Source organism: Arachis stenosperma, chromosome 9 (assembly GCF_014773155.1).
Source record: "Arachis stenosperma cultivar V10309 chromosome 9, arast.V10309.gnm1.PFL2, whole genome shotgun sequence".
Taxonomy (NCBI): domain Eukaryota; kingdom Viridiplantae; phylum Streptophyta; class Magnoliopsida; order Fabales; family Fabaceae; genus Arachis; species Arachis stenosperma.
Window position 1 is genome coordinate 97833863 of NC_080385.1, and position 16898 is coordinate 97850760.

General features: G+C 38.8%; 3 non-coding genes across 3 annotated transcripts; all 3 read left to right on the top strand.

The window, feature by feature from the left end:
• Positions 1–320: 320 nt before the first annotated feature.
• Positions 321–428, top strand: LOC130952017 (small nucleolar RNA R71). Its single transcript, XR_009074198.1, has one exon. It is a non-coding gene; the product is annotated as a small nucleolar RNA R71 (small nucleolar RNA).
• A 7029-nt stretch (positions 429–7457) lies between these two features.
• Positions 7458–7561, top strand: LOC130952068 (small nucleolar RNA R71). The gene has a single exon (XR_009074249.1). It is a non-coding gene; the product is annotated as a small nucleolar RNA R71 (small nucleolar RNA).
• A 6821-nt stretch (positions 7562–14382) lies between these two features.
• LOC130952081 (small nucleolar RNA R71) lies at positions 14383–14486 on the top strand. The gene has a single exon (XR_009074261.1). It is a non-coding gene; the product is annotated as a small nucleolar RNA R71 (small nucleolar RNA).
• Positions 14487–16898: the final 2412 nt, after the last annotated feature.

Genomic DNA, 16898 nt, shown 5'->3' on the forward strand with positions numbered 1-16898 from the left:
TTAGTACTGCCTGGTACATTTTGCATTCCAGACAGACTTTGAGAAATCAAATTGACTTGCTGAGTCAATATCTTGTTCTGAGCCAATATGGCATTCAAAGTATCAATGTCAAGAACTCCTTTCTTCTGATTCGTCCCATTGTTCACAGGATTCCTTTCAGAAGTGTACATGAATTGGTTATTTGCAACCATTTCGATTAGTTCTTGGGCTTCTGTAGGCGTCTTCTTCAGATGAAGAGATCCTCCAGCAGAGCTATCCAAAGACATCTTGGATAGTTCAGACAGACCATCATAGAAAATACCTATGATGCTCCATTCAGAAAGCATGTCAGAAGGACATTTTCTGATCAATTGTTTGTATCTTTCCCAAGCTTCATAGAGGGATTCACCTTCCTTCTGTCTGAAGGTTTGGACTTCCACTCTAAGCTTACTCAATTTTTGAGGTGGAAAGAACTTTTCCAAGAAGGCATTGACTAGCTTTTCCCAAGAGTTCAGGCTTTCTTTAGGTTGTGAGTCTAACCATATCCTAGCTCTGTCTCTTACAGCAAAAGGGAATAGCATAAGTCTGTAGACCTCAGGGTCAACCCCATTAGTCTTGACTGTGTCACAGATTTGCAAGAACTCAGCTAAAAACTGATGAGGATCTTCCAATGGAAGTCCATGGAACTTGCAATTCTGTTGCATTAGAGAAACTAATTGAGGCTTAAGCTCAAAGTTGTTTGCTCCAATGGCAGGGATAGAGATGCTTCTCCCATAGAAGTCGGGAGTAGGTGCAGTAAAGTCACCCAGCACCTTCCTTGCATTGTTGGCATTGTTGTTATTTTTGGCTGCCATAGGTTCTTCTTGTTTGAAGATTTCTGTTAGGTCCTTTACAGAGAATTGTGCTTTAGCTTCTCTTAGCTTTCGCTTCAAGGTCCTTTCAGGTTCAGGGTCAGCTTCAACAAGAATGCCTTTGTCTTTGCTCCTGCTCATATGAAAGAGAAGAAAACAAGAAAATATGGAATCCTCTATGTCACAGTATAGAGATTCCTTGAGGTGTCAGAGGAACAGAAAAATAGAAGGAAGAGGTAGAAGAATTCGAACTTAGTGAGCTAGAGTTCGAATTGTGCATTGAGGAGGAGTGGTACTCCATAGATAGAAGGATGTGAGAAGAGGGGAAGAGATTTTCGAAAATTAAGTAAAAGATTTTAAAAACATTTTGAAAAATAGTAATTGATTTTCGAAAACTAAGAGTGGGAAAGAAATCAAGTGATTTTTGAAAAAGATTTTGAAATTAGAAATCAAAAAGATATGATTGAAAACTATTTTGAAAAAGATGTGATTAAAAAGATATGATTGAAAAGTTATGGTTTTAAAAAGATGTGATTGAGAAGATATGATTTGAAAAATAATTTAAAAAGATTTGATTTTAAAAATTAATGACTTGGCTAACAAGAAAAGATATGATTCAAACATTAAACCTTTCTCAACAGAAAAGGCAACATACTTGAAATGTTGAATCAAATTGATGTGCATAAACTTGATATGCTACGATTTAGGAAATTGCACGATCGGCAAAATTCCTTCCGGCAAGTGCACCGGTTATCGTCAAGTAAAAACTCACAATAGAGTGAGGTCGAATCCCACAAGGATTGGTTGAGTGAGCAATTCGGATTAGAAGTATGTTCTAGTTGAGCGGAATCAAGATTTAGATGAGAATTGCGGAATGTAAAATTGCATGAATTAAAGAGCGAGAAGCTAAATTGCTGAAATTAAAAGGGATGGGGGTGATGGCATGAATTTAATTGCAGAATGTAAGAGAAAGTGGTAGATCAGAAATGGGGAATTCATTGGGTTTCAGGAGATATTGAGATCTCCGAATCAAAATGTTTTATCCCTTCCTCAACCAATGCATTCATTGAATTTTGCTTGGCAATCTTATATGATTGGATCCCAATCCCTTGGCTCACCAATTCTCTCTAAAAACAAACAAATTCCCAATCCCTTGGTTTAAATGTTCATAAGAAGAGATGATGCTCGATCACTGATTATACCACACAGTTTCATGAACCACAATTTGGTAGGATTACATGTCACAATATCCATCCAAACCCCAATCCAATTCACTGTGAGAAAGCTTCTCTAGCATGAATCCTCCATTCCTTTCCCAAGGTTCCGAAGGATTCCAATTATGGGTAGTTTCTTTCCCAAGACAACTACCCAATGGAATTAGATCGAGAAGCTTTCTAACAAAATTCAAGAGAAAAGATTGAAGAAGAAGATAAAACTATTATTGATTCATTGAATTACAATAGAGCTCCCTAACCCAATGAAAGGGGTTTAGTGAGTCATAGCTCTGAATTCAATTACAAAATATGAAAAGTAGCAAAATGATCCAAAAAGTTCCCCGTGTAAAAAAGTGCCAACTAACTTAAATTCTATCCTATTTATACACTTTCTTAATTGAGCTTCTGTTGTGTTTCTTGGGCTTTGAGGCCTTTCCCTGATTTTCTTTTGCTTTGGGTTTATGGTCCATAATCCTGATGAGGCTGTGATCCAATTCTGTAACATTTATTGAGCAAACTTAGTGATAAACAAGTAATGACACAAGACTCAACAAATTGAAGCTCCAGACTCATCAATTCTTCAGGCCCAATCCCATAAACCATGATATTCAATTGGGTTTCATACCATAATACGTTTAAGTTAATGTTTGTGCTCAAATGCTAACTTAAACTTCAATATATTTGGCCCAGAACCCTTTCAAAAAGTGGTGTTTAAGTTGAAGTTTAAGTTTCAGTTTAAGGTTAAACTGAAACTTAAACGTGGAAATGGAAGAAAGCAACCCAGGAGTGTGAAATGTCGAACACGTTTAAGCTTCAGTTTAAGGTTAAACTGAAGCTTAAACGTGGAAATGAAGAAAGCAACCCTGGAGGAGCAATTGGGTCGAACACGTTTAAGCTTCAGTTTAAGGTTAAACTGAAACTTAAACGTGGAAATGAGAAAGCAACCCTGGAGGAGAGAAATAGTCGAACACGTTTAAGCTCCAGTTTAAGGTTAAACTGGAGCTTAAACGTGGAAATGCTCCTAGTGCCTTTCTTACTTCTGGCGTTTAACCTCCAGTTTAAGGTTAAACTGGAGGTTAAACGTGGAAATGCTTCCTGGTGAGAATTTGTGTCGAACACGTTTAAGCTCAAGTTTAAGGTTAAACTGGAGCTTAAACGTGGAAATGCTCTCTTGGTGAAATTCTCATTTTGGCGTTTAACTTCCAGTTTAAGGTTAAACTGGAGGTTAAACGCCAGTTCCAGCACTTCCTAGCCTTCATGATTCTGGCGTTTAAGCTCCAGTTTAGGCTTAAACTGGAACTTAAACGCCATTTCCAGCATTATATGGCTTGGTAGTTTAAGTTCCAGTTTAAGCTTAAACTGGAACTTAAACTCCACATGTGATATTCAAGCTTCCTTTATTGATTTTGTTGCTTCCTTGCCTAGCCTCTTCTTCCCTGAAATCATCCAAACAATTGCATCAAAGTCTTGCAAAATTTCATGAGAAATCTTCCATTCATAGCATTCAAGTAATATAACTAAAAACTCATGGACTTTGCATCAAAATCATACTGTTTGGATGGTTCATTGCTTTGTTATTCATTTAACCATTCTTAGTTACTTTAAGCTCAAGAAAATGCATAAAACAACTAAAACTAACAGAAAAATGCTAGTGAAACTAGCCTAAGATGCCTTGGCATCACAACACCAAACTTAATACTTGCTTGTCCCTAAGCAAGTCCTGAGTTATTTGAGAAGAAAGTATGAAACAGAAAGCAATTACATTGGCTACATTAGTAAGCACTTGAAGTTCATCAGAAGGGTTTTATGCAGAAAGTTGCAGTATCACTTTTTCATTCTTATCAGGTAATATTATCACTTTTTCATTGCATTCATCAAACACTGCTATGGCCTCTTGTTACTCTTGTGTCTTTGGCACTTTTCCCTTCTTTGTTTTTTCTTTTTTTTTTTGGAGCTCCTTTGCTCCTTGTTTGCTCAGTGTCATGTGTTGCACAAGCCTTTGGCATTTTTTTTCTTATCAGTGCACTACACATATCCACTACAGGCATTTTAGTTCACATTTCTTCTTGAGACATTGGTGCCCAGCACCTCTTTGTGTGACTAAATGTTTTGTATTTAGGTTGCTCTTGATAATGGACTTTTGGTTGATAATCCCGGGTTAGTTAACCCAAGTTACCAAGTGTTGAAACACTCCTCAGAACCTATTCATCCAAGCATATCCTTAATACATAAACACCACAGGCATTTGTCTCAGAAGTTCAAACCATTGGTGCCTAGCTTATTTTCTCAATTTTTTTTGCTTTTTGGTTGCCCTTTTTCAGTGGCTTTTTCTTCTTCTTTTTCTTTCTTTTTCATGGCCAAAGACATTTATTCATCAAGATCCATAGACAGTTTTCAATTTCTACACAAAAAAATGATAATTCTACACTCTATTTCCAGTGATCTGACTAAACAATCACGCATGCATACCACCACTTAATTCTACTTGATTTGTCACTAATTGAGCCAAGTTACTTTTGTTCAAACTTTTCTTTTATTTTTGGAAACAGAACAAGCATGGCAAGCATTTGTTTAAGAAGGTGAAGTTATATCCAAACATCTAGGCATTCACTTTATTCAAAGCAGTAAACAGACACTCATACTAAAAACTTCACATTCCAGAAAGATTCAACAATTACAGTTTAAACCAGAACAAGCATGCTTTTGTTTGCCTTTTAAAGAATGGTCAAGGAACAACACCACCTTGTGAAATTTCTTGTTTTCTCTTTGTTGCCAGGAAACAATTTGATTTCTCCTTCTTCTCCTAGTTGTTGCTTCATGTTCTTTCTAAGATCCTTGTTTCCTTTCCTGCAAAGAGTGATGAAGTTGCTTGCTTCTCAAGCACTTGAGTGGTTAGCTCAACTATGTATGGGCAAGTGTCTGAGTCTTAAGTTGGTGTGTGAACACCAAACTTAGTCTCCTACTTACTTCTCTGTTCTTTGAATCCTTGAGTTTTCCTTGGAATGAAGTTGCTGCTAAGGATTTTAAGCATTTCTGTGATTGCTTAGAATGGTTGTTCCTTTCATATAATTCAAAGGTTGTTGTGTTCAGTTGATCTTTATGGTGGAACACCAAACTTAGAGTCACATATTCCCCTTTGAATTATTGATCCACGAATTCATTGTTTGGTGTGAAACACCAAACTTAATTCTTTGCAATGCACAGAAACTACTTCACCCTTTTTATTGAAACAAATAAAAGAAACAGCAAAGGGGTATTACCTCAGGTTGGGTTGCCTCCCAACAAGCGCTTCTTTAACGTCATTAGCTTGACGGTTGTCCCTTGTTAGGGTGGATTGTAGTGCTTGATGTCTTCTCCTCTCACTATGAAAACGTCCCCATTTGATTCCTTCATGATTTCCAAATGTTCCATAGAAAGAACTTTCCTGATTGTGAACACTTGAGGGAGCTGGGAAGGAATGGTTTTGAGGCCAGGTGGGATTGGCAGATAATGACTTGATATCACTTTATCTCCCGGAGAGAAACCTTCAGTGGGAATTTTCTTGTTTCTCCACCCTCTTGGCAATTTCTTTATAATTCTTCCCTCTCTCTTGAGGATTTCTTCATTGACCCTTATGCCAGGAGGATCCTTCTGAGCTATTTCTATTGATTCTTGTGGCTTTAACTCTTGCAATTCTTGTTTGCCTTCCAAGGACTGTTTCAGAGTTTCAGCTGCTGGGTTGCTTTCCTCCAAACACAGATGGCTACTATCATCCTTAGGCTTTTCAGGTTCTGGTTCAGGCTCAGATGCAGGTTTGAAAACATGGAAAATGAGCTGTTCATCATGTATTCTCAAAATTAGCTCTCCTTGTTCTACATCTATGAGCGCTCTAGCAGTGGCTAGAAATGGCCTTCCCAGAATGATAGGGTGTAGGTAGCTTTCCTCCATGTCCAAAATGACAAAGTCTGTGGGGAAGAAATAATTTCCTACTTTCACCAGCACATTCTCAACTACCCCCTCAGCTTGCTTCTGAGTTTTGTCAGCCAGTTGTATGATTACATCAGTGGATCTCACCTCATTCAGTTGTAGCCTCTTCATAAGAGTCAGAGGCATCACATTTATGCTAGCTCCTAGATCACAGAATCCTCTGTCAATTTTTATTTCCCCTATGATGCAGGGGATATGAAAACTTCCTGGGTCTGTTTTCTTAGAGACCATATCCTTCTTGATGAGTGCACTGCATTCTTTGTTCATTATTACAGTTTGTCCTCCCTTCAAAACTCTTTTCTTGCTTAGCAATTCCTTCAAATACTTGATATGTGTAGGCATCTGTTGGAGAATCTCAAGAAAGGGAATATTGATATGGAGAGACTTAAACGTCTCTAAAAACCTTGAATATGTTTTCCCTTTTTCACCTCCTCCTAACCTCTGAGGAAATGGTGCTTTTGGTTGGTATGTTTTCAGCATGCCTTTATTTTGCAGTTCCTTGGCTTGCTCAATTTCACTTTCCTGCTTAGCTTCATCCATACCTTCCTTCAAGATTTTTGGCTCCTATTCTGAGGATCTGATTCTTTCTTCTATTAAGACTTCCTTCAACATGGTGATGGCCTTGCATTCTTCCCATCTCACTCCCTTTTGTTCCCCTTTAGGATTCTTTTCTGTGTCACTAGGAAACACTGCAGTTGACTTGGGGGCCTGTTGAGATAGCTCTCCTACTAGAGACTCCATCATCTTGAGCTTTTCACCATGGTTCCTTAAGGTAGATCTCACATCATCCCTAAAGATTTTCAACTCACTTATGTCCTGACCCATGTTTGCAAGCTTTCCTTCTATCCTGTTTAATTGATCTTGAAATTGTTGGTTCGGATTAGGTTGGGCAGGTTGATTATTTTGGCCATGATATGGTGGTTGGGAGTAAGTGTTTTGTGTGGCTTGGTATGATCTTTGGTTGGAGTTGTAAGGTTTGTGGTTTTGTGGTTGGGTTTGCTAGTTTCCCCACCCAAAGTTTGGGTGGTTTTTCCAACCTTGGTTGTAAGTGTTGGAATGTGGATCATATGGTTGCCTTTGTTGATTTCCCACATAGTTGGCCTCTTTCCAATCACTTCCTTCAGTGCTTACTTCCTCTTGATCTTGTGTGTGTATTGCAGCCACTTGATTTGTGTCTAATTTCCTGGTGAGCTCTGCTAGTTGCTTGGCAAACACCTTGTTTTGGGCTAGAATTGTATCAACATGGTTCAGCGCCATAACTCCCTTAGTGTTATGTCTCTCTGAAGCATAGTAGTACTCATTCTCAGCCACTGTCTCAATCACTTCAATGGCTTCTTCCACAGTCTTCTTCCTGTTCAATGAACCTCCTGATGAATGGTCTACAGCCTTCCTTGATTCATAAGAGAGTCCATCATAGAAAATATGCAATTGCACCCAGTCATGGAACATGTCTGGTGGGCATCTCCTTGTCAAATCCTTGAACCTCTCCCATGCCTCGTAGAGAGTTTCACCATCTTGTTGTCTAAAAGTCTGAACCTCAGATCGAAGCCTATTGACCTTTTGTGGGGGGTAGAAACGTGCCAGAAACTTGCTTTCCACCTCATCCCAGGTTGTTAGGCTCCCCCTTGGGAATGATTCCAGCCACTTAGCTGCCTTGTCCCTAAGTGAAAATGGGAACAAGAGCAGTTTATAGGCATCTTCCTGGACTCCATTGGACTTCACAGTGTCGCAAATTCTCAAGAATTTTGTGAGATGTTGGTTTGGATCTTCATTAGCACTCCCACCAAATGAACAATGATTCTCCACCAGTGATATTAGCTGTGGTTTGAGTTCAAAATTGTTGGCCTGAATGGGTGGTTTCTGAATGCTGCTACCACAATTCCCAGAGGTTGGGTTTATGTATGAACCAAGAACCCTCCTCTCGGGAATGGCATTGTTTCCATCAGCTCTCTCATGGTTGTGAACTTCTCTATCCATGTTGAGATCTAGAGCTTCCTCAAAATTGTCCTCAGATTCTCCTTCAGATTCTTCTTCTCCCAGTACTCTCTTCCCTCTTGCTTCCCTTCTAAGTCTATGAAGGGTCCTCTCTGGTTCGGTATATGGAGGAGTTGTTGTCTCTCCTCTCCTACCTGTCATACAAGAACACAGCACAGGCAACAAACAAGTGAAATACTCTTGGTTAATGGAAGAGTATGGTTAGAGCAGTTGAGGAATTAATTCAAATAGTTAGTGAGTCAGTGAGTTAGTTGCTTGAATTTAAAGGCATAAAGAAAGAAAACAAGTAACAGAGTGCAGAAATTGAAATTCAACAAGTAACTTGAACTAAATTATCAAAACAAAAAAAATGCTCAATCTAGTTAACTTCCAATTTGAGAATTGTCAATTGAAAACCAATCCCCGGCAACGGCGCCATAAACTTGATGTGCATAAACTTGATATGCTACGATTTAGGAAATTGCACGATCGGCAAAATTCCTTCCGGCAAGTGCACCGGTTATCGTCAAGTAAAAACTCACAATAGAGTGAGGTCAAATCCCACAAGGATTGGTTGAGTGAGCAATTCGGATTAGAAGTATGTTCTAGTTGAGCGGAATCAAGATTTAGATGAGAATTGCGGAATGTAAAATTGCATGAATTAAAGAGCGAGAAGCTAAATTGCTGAAATTAAAAGGGATGGGGGTGATGGCATGAATTTAATTGCAGAATGTAAGAGAAAGTGGTAGATCAGAAATGGGGAATTCATTGGGTTTCAGGAGATATTGAGATCTCCGAATCAAAACGTTTTATCCCTTCCTCAACCAATGCATTCATTGAATTTTGCTTGGCAATCTTATATGATTGGATCCCAATCCCTTGGCTCACCAATTCTCTCTAAAAACAAACAAATTCCCAATCCCTTGGTTTAAATGTTCATAAGAAGAGATGATGCTCGATCACTGATTATACCACACAGTTTCATGAACCACAATTTGGTAGGATTACATGTCACAATATCCATCCAAACCCCAATCCAATTCACTGTGAGAAAGCTTCTCTAGCATGAATCCTCCATTCCTTTCCCAAGGTTCCGAAGGATTTCAATTATGGGTAGTTTCTTTCCCAAGACAACTACCCAATGGAATTAGATCGAGAAGCTTTCTAACAAAATTCAAGAGAAAAGATTGAAGAAGAAGATAAAACTATTATTGATTCATTGAATTACAATAGAGCTCCCTAACCCAATGAAAGGGGTTTAGTGAGTCATAGCTCTGAATTCAATTACAAAATATGAAAAGTAGCAAAATGATCCAAAAAGTTCCCCGTGTAAAAAAGTGCCAACTAACTTAAATTCTATCCTATTTATACACTTTCTTAATTGAGCTTCTGTTGTGTTTCTTGGGCTTTGAGGCCTTTTCCTGATTTCCTTTTGCTTTGGGTTTATGGTCCATAATCCTGATGAGGCTGTGATCCAATTCTGTAACATTTATTGAGCAAACTTAGTGATAAACAAGTAATGACACAAGACTCAACAAATTGAAGCTCCAGACTCATCAATTCTTCAGGCCCAATCCCATAAACCATGATATTCAATTGGGTTTCATACCATAATACGTTTAAGTTAATGTTTGTGCTCAAATGCTAACTTAAACTTCAATATATTTGGCCCAGAACCCTTTCAAAAAGTGGTGTTTAAGTTGAAGTTTAAGTTTCAGTTTAAGGTTAAACTGAAACTTAAACGTGGAAATGGAAGAAAGCAACCCAGGAGTGTGAAATGTCGAACACGTTTAAGCTTCAGTTTAAGGTTAAACTGAAGCTTAAACGTGGAAATGAAGAAAGCAACCCTGGAGGAGCAATTGGGTCGAACACGTTTAAGCTTCAGTTTAAGGTTAAACTGAAACTTAAACGTGGAAATGAGAAAGCAACCCTGGAGGAGAGAAATAGTCGAACACGTTTAAGCTCCAGTTTAAGGTTAAACTGGAGCTTAAACGTGGAAATGCTCCTGGTGCCTTTCTTACTTCTGGCGTTTAACCTCCAGTTTAAGGTTAAACTGGAGGTTAAACGTGGAAATGCTTCCTGGTGAGAATTTGTGTCGAACATGTTTAAGCTCAAGTTTAAGGTTAAACTGGAGCTTAAACGTGGAAATGCTCTCTTGGTGAAATTCTCATTCTGGCGTTTAACTTCCAGTTTAAGGTTAAACTGGAGGTTAAACGCCAGTTCCAGCACTTCCTAGCCTTCATGATTCTGGCGTTTAAGCTCCAGTTTAGGCTTAAACTGGAACTTAAACGCCATTTCCAGCATTATATGGCTTGGTAGTTTAAGTTCCAGTTTAAGCTTAAACTGGAACTTAAACTCCACATGTGATATTCAAGCTTCCTTTATTGATTTTGTTGCTTCCTTGCCTAGCCTCTTCTTCCCTGAAATCATCCAAACAATTGCATCAAAGTCTTGCAAAATTTCATGAGAAATCTTCCATTCATAGCATTCAAGTAATATAACTAAAAACTCATGGACTTTGCATCAAAATCATACTGTTTGGATGGTTCATTGCTTTGTTATTCATTTAACCATTCTTAGTTACTTTAAGCTCAAGAAAATGCATAAAACAACTAAAACTAACAGAAAAATGCTAGTGAAACTAGCCTAAGATGCCTTGGCATCACAACACCAAACTTAATACTTGCTTGTCCCTAAGCAAGTCCTGAGTTATTTGAGAAGAAAGTATGAAACAGAAAGCAATTACATTGGCTACATTAGTAAGCACTTGAAGTTCATCAGAAGGGTTTTATGCAGAAAGTTGCAGTATCACTTTTTCATTCTTATCAGGTAATATTATCACTTTTTCATTGCATTCATCAAACACTGCTATGGCCTCTTGTTACTCTTGTGTCTTTGGCACTTTTCCCTTCTTTGTTTTTTCTTTTTTTTTTTGGAGCTCCTTTGCTCCTTGTTTGCTCAGTGTCATGTGTTGCACAAGCCTTTGGCATTTTTTTTTCTTATCAGTGCACTACACATATCCACTACAGGCATTTTAGTTCACATTTCTTCTTGAGACATTGGTGCCCAGCACCTCTTTGTGTGACTAAATGTTTTGTATTTAGGTTGCTCTTGATAATGGACTTTTGGTTGATAATCCCGGGTTAGTTAACCCAAGTTACCAAGTGTTGAAACACTCCTCAGAACCTATTCATCCAAGCATATCCTTAATACATAAACATCACAGGCATTTGTCTCAGAAGTTCAAACCATTGGTGCCTAGCTTATTTTCTCAATTTTTTTTGCTTTTTGGTTGCCCTTTTTCAGTGGCTTTTTCTTCTTCTTTTTCTTTCTTTTTCATGGCCAAAGACATTTATTCATCAAGATCCATAGACAGTTTTCAATTTCTACACAAAAAAAATGATAATTCTACACTCCATTTCCAGTGATCTGACTAAACAATCACGCATGCATACCACCACTTAATTCTACTTGATTTGTCACTAATTGAGCCAAGTTACTTTTGTTCAAACTTTTCTTTTATTTTTGGAAACAGAACAAGCATGGCAAGCATTTGTTTAAGAAGGTGAAGTTATATCCAAACATCTAGGCATTCACTTTATTCAAAGCAGTAAACAGACACTCATACTAAAAACTTCACATTCCAGAAAGATTCAACAATTACAGTTTAAACCAGAACAAGCATGCTTTTGTTTGCCTTTTAAAGAATGGTCAAGGAACAACACCACCTTGTGAAATTTCTTGTTTTCTCTTTGTTGCCAGGAAACAATTTGATTTCTCCTTCTTCTCCTAGTTGTTGCTTCATGTTCTTTCTAAGATCCTTGTTTCCTTTCCTGCAAAGAGTGATGAAGTTGCTTGCTTCTCAAGCACTTGAGTGGTTAGCTCAACTATGTATGGGCAAGTGTCTGAGTCTTAAGTTGGTGTGTGAACACCAAACTTAGTCTCTTACTTACTTCTCTGTTCTTTGAATCCTTGAGTTTTCCTTGGAATGAAGTTGCTGCTAAGGATTTTAAGCATTTCTGTGATTGCTTAGAATGGTTGTTCCTTTCATATAATTCAAAGGTTGTTGTGTTCAGTTGATCTTTATGGTGGAACACCAAACTTAGAGTCACATATTCCCCTTTGAATTATTGATCCATGAATTCATTGTTTGGTGTGAAACACCAAACTTAATTCTTTGCAATGCACAGAAACTACTTCACCCTTTTTATTGAAACAAATAAAAGAAACAGCAAAGGGGTATTACCTCAGGTTGGGTTGCCTCCCAACAAGCGCTTCTTTAACGTCATTAGCTTGACGGTTGTCCCTTGTTAGGGTGGATTGTAGTGCTTGATGTCTTCTCCTCTCACTATGAAAACGTCCCCATTTGATTCCTTCATGATTTCCAAATGTTCCATAGAAAGAACTTTCCTGATTGTGAACACTTGAGGGAGCTGGGAAGGAATGGTTTTGAGGCCAGGTGGGATTGGCAGATAATGACTTGATATCACTTTATCTCCCGGAGAGAAACCTTCAGTGGGAATTTTCTTGTTTCTCCACCCTCTTGGCAATTTCTTTATAATTCTTCCCTCTCTCTTGAGGATTTCTTCATTGACCCTTATGCCAGGAGGATCCTTCTGAGCTGTTTCTATTGATTCTTGTGGCTTTAACTCTTGCAATTCTTGTTTGCCTTCCAAGGACTGTTTCAGAGTTTCAGCTGCTGGGTTGCTTTCCTCCAAACACAGATGGCTACTATCATCCTTAGGCTTTTCAGGTTCTGGTTCAGGCTCAGATGCAGGTTTGAAAACATGGAAAATGAGCTGTTCATCATGTATTCTCAAAATTAGCTCTCCTTGTTCTACATCTATGAGCGCTCTAGCAGTGGCTAGAAATGGCCTTCCCAGAATGATAGGGTGTAGGTAGCTTTCCTCCATGTCCAAAATGACAAAGTCTGTGGGGAAGAAATAATTTCCTACTTTCACCAGCACATTCTCAACTACCCCCTCAGCTTGCTTCTGAGTTTTGTCAGCCAGTTGTATGATTACATCAGTGGATCTCACCTCATTCAGTTGTAGCCTCTTCATAAGAGTCAGAGGCATCACATTTATGCTAGCTCCTAGATCACAGAATCCTCTATCAATTTTTGTTTCCCCTATGATGCAGGGGATATGAAAACTTCCTGGGTCTGTTTTCTTAGAGACCATATTCTTCTTGATGAGTGCACTGCATTCTTTGTTCATTATTACAGTTTGTCCTCCCTTCAAAACTCTTTTCTTGCTTAGCAATTCCTTCAAATACTTGATATGTGTAGGCATCTGCTGGAGAATCTCAAGAAAGGGAATATTGATATGGAGAGACTTAAACGTCTCTAAAAACCTTGAATATGTTTTCCCTTTTTCACCTCCTCCTAACCTCTGAGGAAATGGTGCTTTTGGTTGGTATGTTTTCAGCATGCCTTTATTTTGCAGTTCCTTGGCTTGCTCAATTTCACTTTCCTGCTTAGCTTCATCCATACCTTCCTTCAAGATTTCTGGCTCCTGTTCTGAGGGTCTGATTCTTTCTTCTATTGAGACTTCCTTCAACATGGTGATGGCCTTGCATTCTTCCCATCTCACTCCCTTTTGTTCCCCTTTAGGATTCTTTTCTGTGTCACTAGGAAACACTGCAGTTGACTTGGGGGCCTGTTGAGATAGCTCTCCTACTAGAGACTCCATCATCTTGAGCTTTTCACCATGGTTCCTTAAGGTAGATCTCACATCATCCCTAAAGCTTTTCAACTCACTTATGTCCTGACCCATGTTTGCAAGCTTTCCTTCTATCCTGTTTAATTGATCTTGAAATTGTTGGTTCGGATTAGGTTGGGCAGGTTGATTATTTTGGCCATGATATGGTGGTTGGGAGTAAGTGTTTGTGTGGCTTGGTATGATCTTTGGTTGGAGTTGTAAGGTTTGTGGTTTTGTGGTTGGGTTTGCTAGTTTCCCCACCCAAAGTTTGGGTGGTTTTTCCAACCTTGGTTGTAAGTGTTGGAATGTGGATCATATGGTTGCCTTTGTTGATTTCCCACATAGTTGGCCTCTTTCCAATCACCTCCTTCAGTGCTTACTTCCTCTTGATCTTGTGTGTGTATTGCAGCCACTTGATTTGTGTCTAATTTCCTGGTGAGCTCTGCTAGTTGCTTGGCAAACACCTTGTTTTGGGCTAGAATTGTATCAACATGGTTCAGCGCCATAACTCCCTTAGTGTTGTGTCTCTCTGAAGCATAGTAGTACTCATTCTCAGCCACTGTCTCAATCACTTCAATGGCTTCTTCCACAGTCTTCTTCCTGTTCAATGAACCTCCTGATGAATGGTCTACAGCCTTCCTTGATTCATAAGAGAGTCCATCATAGAAAATATGCAATTGCACCCAGTCATGGAACATGTCTGGTGGGCATCTCCTTGTCAAATCCTTGAACCTCTCCCATGCCTCGTAGAGAGTTTCACCATCTTGTTGTCTAAAAGTCTGAACCTCAGATCGAAGCCTATTGACCTTTTGTGGGGGGTAGAAACGTGCCAGAAACTTGCTTTCCACCTCATCCCAGGTTGTTAGGCTCCCCCTTGGGAATGATTCCAGCCACTTAGCTGCCTTGTCCCTAAGTGAAAATGGGAACAAGAGCAGTTTATAGGCATCTTCCTGGACTCCATTGGACTTCACAGTGTCGCAAATTCTCAGGAATTTTGTGAGATGTTGGTTTGGATCTTCATTAGCACTCCCACCAAATGAACAATGATTCTCCACCAGTGATATTAGCTGTGGTTTGAGTTCAAAATTGTTGGCCTGAATGGGTAGTTTCTGAATGCTGCTACCACAATTCCCAGAGGTTGGGTTTATGTATGAACCAAGAACCCTCCTCTCGGGAATGGCATTGTTTCCATCAGCTCTCTCATGGTTGTGAACTTCTCTATCCATGTTGAGATCTAGAGCTTCCTCAAAATTGTCCTCAGATTCTCCTTCAGATTCTTCTTCTCCCAGTACTCTCTTCCCTCTTGCTTCCCTTCTAAGTCTATGAAGGGTCCTCTCTGGTTCGGTATATGGAGGAGTTGTTGTCTCTCCTCTTCTACCTGTCATACAAGAACACAGCACAGGCAACAAACAAGTGAAATACTCTTGGTTAATGGAAGAGTATGGTTAGAGCAGTTGAGGAATTAATTCAAATAGTTAGTGAGTCAGTGAGTTAGTTGCTTGAATTTAAAGGCATAAAGAAAGAAAACAAGTAACAGAGTGCAGAAATTGAAATTCAACAAGTAACTTGAACTAAATTATCAAAACAAAAAAAATGCTCAATCTAGTTAACTTCCAATTTGAGAATTGTCAATCGAAAACCAATCCCCGGCAACGGCGCCATAAACTTGATGTGCATAAACTTGATATGCTACGATTTAGGAAATTGCACGATCGGCAAAATTCCTTCCGGCAAGTGCACCGGTTATCGTCAAGTAAAAACTCACAATAGAGTGAGGTCAAATCCCACAAGGATTGGTTGAGTGAGCAATTCGGATTAGAAGTATGTTCTAGTTGAGCGGAATCAAGATTTAGATAAGAATTGCGGAATGTAAAATTGCATGAATTAAAGAGCGAGAAGCTAAATTGCTGAAATTAAAAGGGATGGGGGTGATGGCATGAATTTAATTGCAGAATGTAAGAGAAAGTGGTAGATCAGAAATGGGGAATTCATTGGATTTCAGGAGATATTGAGATCTCCGAATCAAAACATTTTATCCCTTCCTCAACCAATGCATTCATTGAATTTTGCTTGGCAATCTTATATGATTGGATCCCAATCCCTTGGCTCACCAATTCTCTCTAAAAACAAACAAATTCCCAATCCCTTGGTTTAAATGTTCATAAGAAGAGATGATGCTCGATCACTGATTATACCACACAGTTTCATGAATCACAATTTGGTAGGATTACATGTCACAATATCCATCCAAACCCCAATCCAATTCACTGTGAGAAAGCTTCTCTAGCATGAATCCTCCATTCCTTTCCCAAGGTTCCGAAGGATTCCAATTATGGGTAGTTTCTTTCCCAAGACAACTACCCAATGGAATTAGATCGAGAAGCTTTCTAACAAAATTCAAGAGAAAAGATTGAAGAAGAAGATAAAACTATTATTGATTCATTGAATTACAATAGAGCTCCCTAACCCAATGAAAGGGGTTTAGTGAGTCATAGCTCTGAATTCAATTACAAAATATGAAAAGTAGCAAAATGATCCAAAAAGTTCCCCGTGTAAAAAAGTGCCAACTAACTTAAATTCTATCCTATTTATACACTTTCTTAATTGAGCTTCTGTTGTGTTTCTTGGGCTTTGAGGCCTTTCCCTGATTTCCTTTTGCTTTGGGTTTATGGTCCATAATCCTGATGAGGCTGTGATCCAATTCTGTAACATTTATTGAGCAAACTTAGTGATAAACAAGTAATGACATAAGACTCAACAAATTGAAGCTCCAGACTCATCAATTCTTCAGGCCCAATCCCATAAACCATGATATTCAATTGGGTTTCATACCATAATACGTTTAAGTTAATGTTTGTGCTCAAATGCTAACTTAAACTTCAATATATTTGGCCCAGAACCCTTTCAAAAAGTGGTGTTTAAGTTGAAGTTTAAGTTTCAGTTTAAGGTTAAACTGAAACTTAAACGTGGAAATGGAAGAAAGCAACCCAGGAGTGTGAAATGTCGAACACGTTTAAGCTTCAGTTTAAGGTTAAACTGAAGCTTAAACGTGGAAATGAAGAAAGCAACCCTGGAGGAGCAATTGGGTCGAACACGTTTAAGCTTCAGTTTAAGGTTAAACTGAAACTTAAACGTGGAAATGAGAAAGCAACCCTGGAGGAGAGAAATAGTCGAACACGTTTAAGCTCCAGTTTAAGGTTAAACTGGAGCTT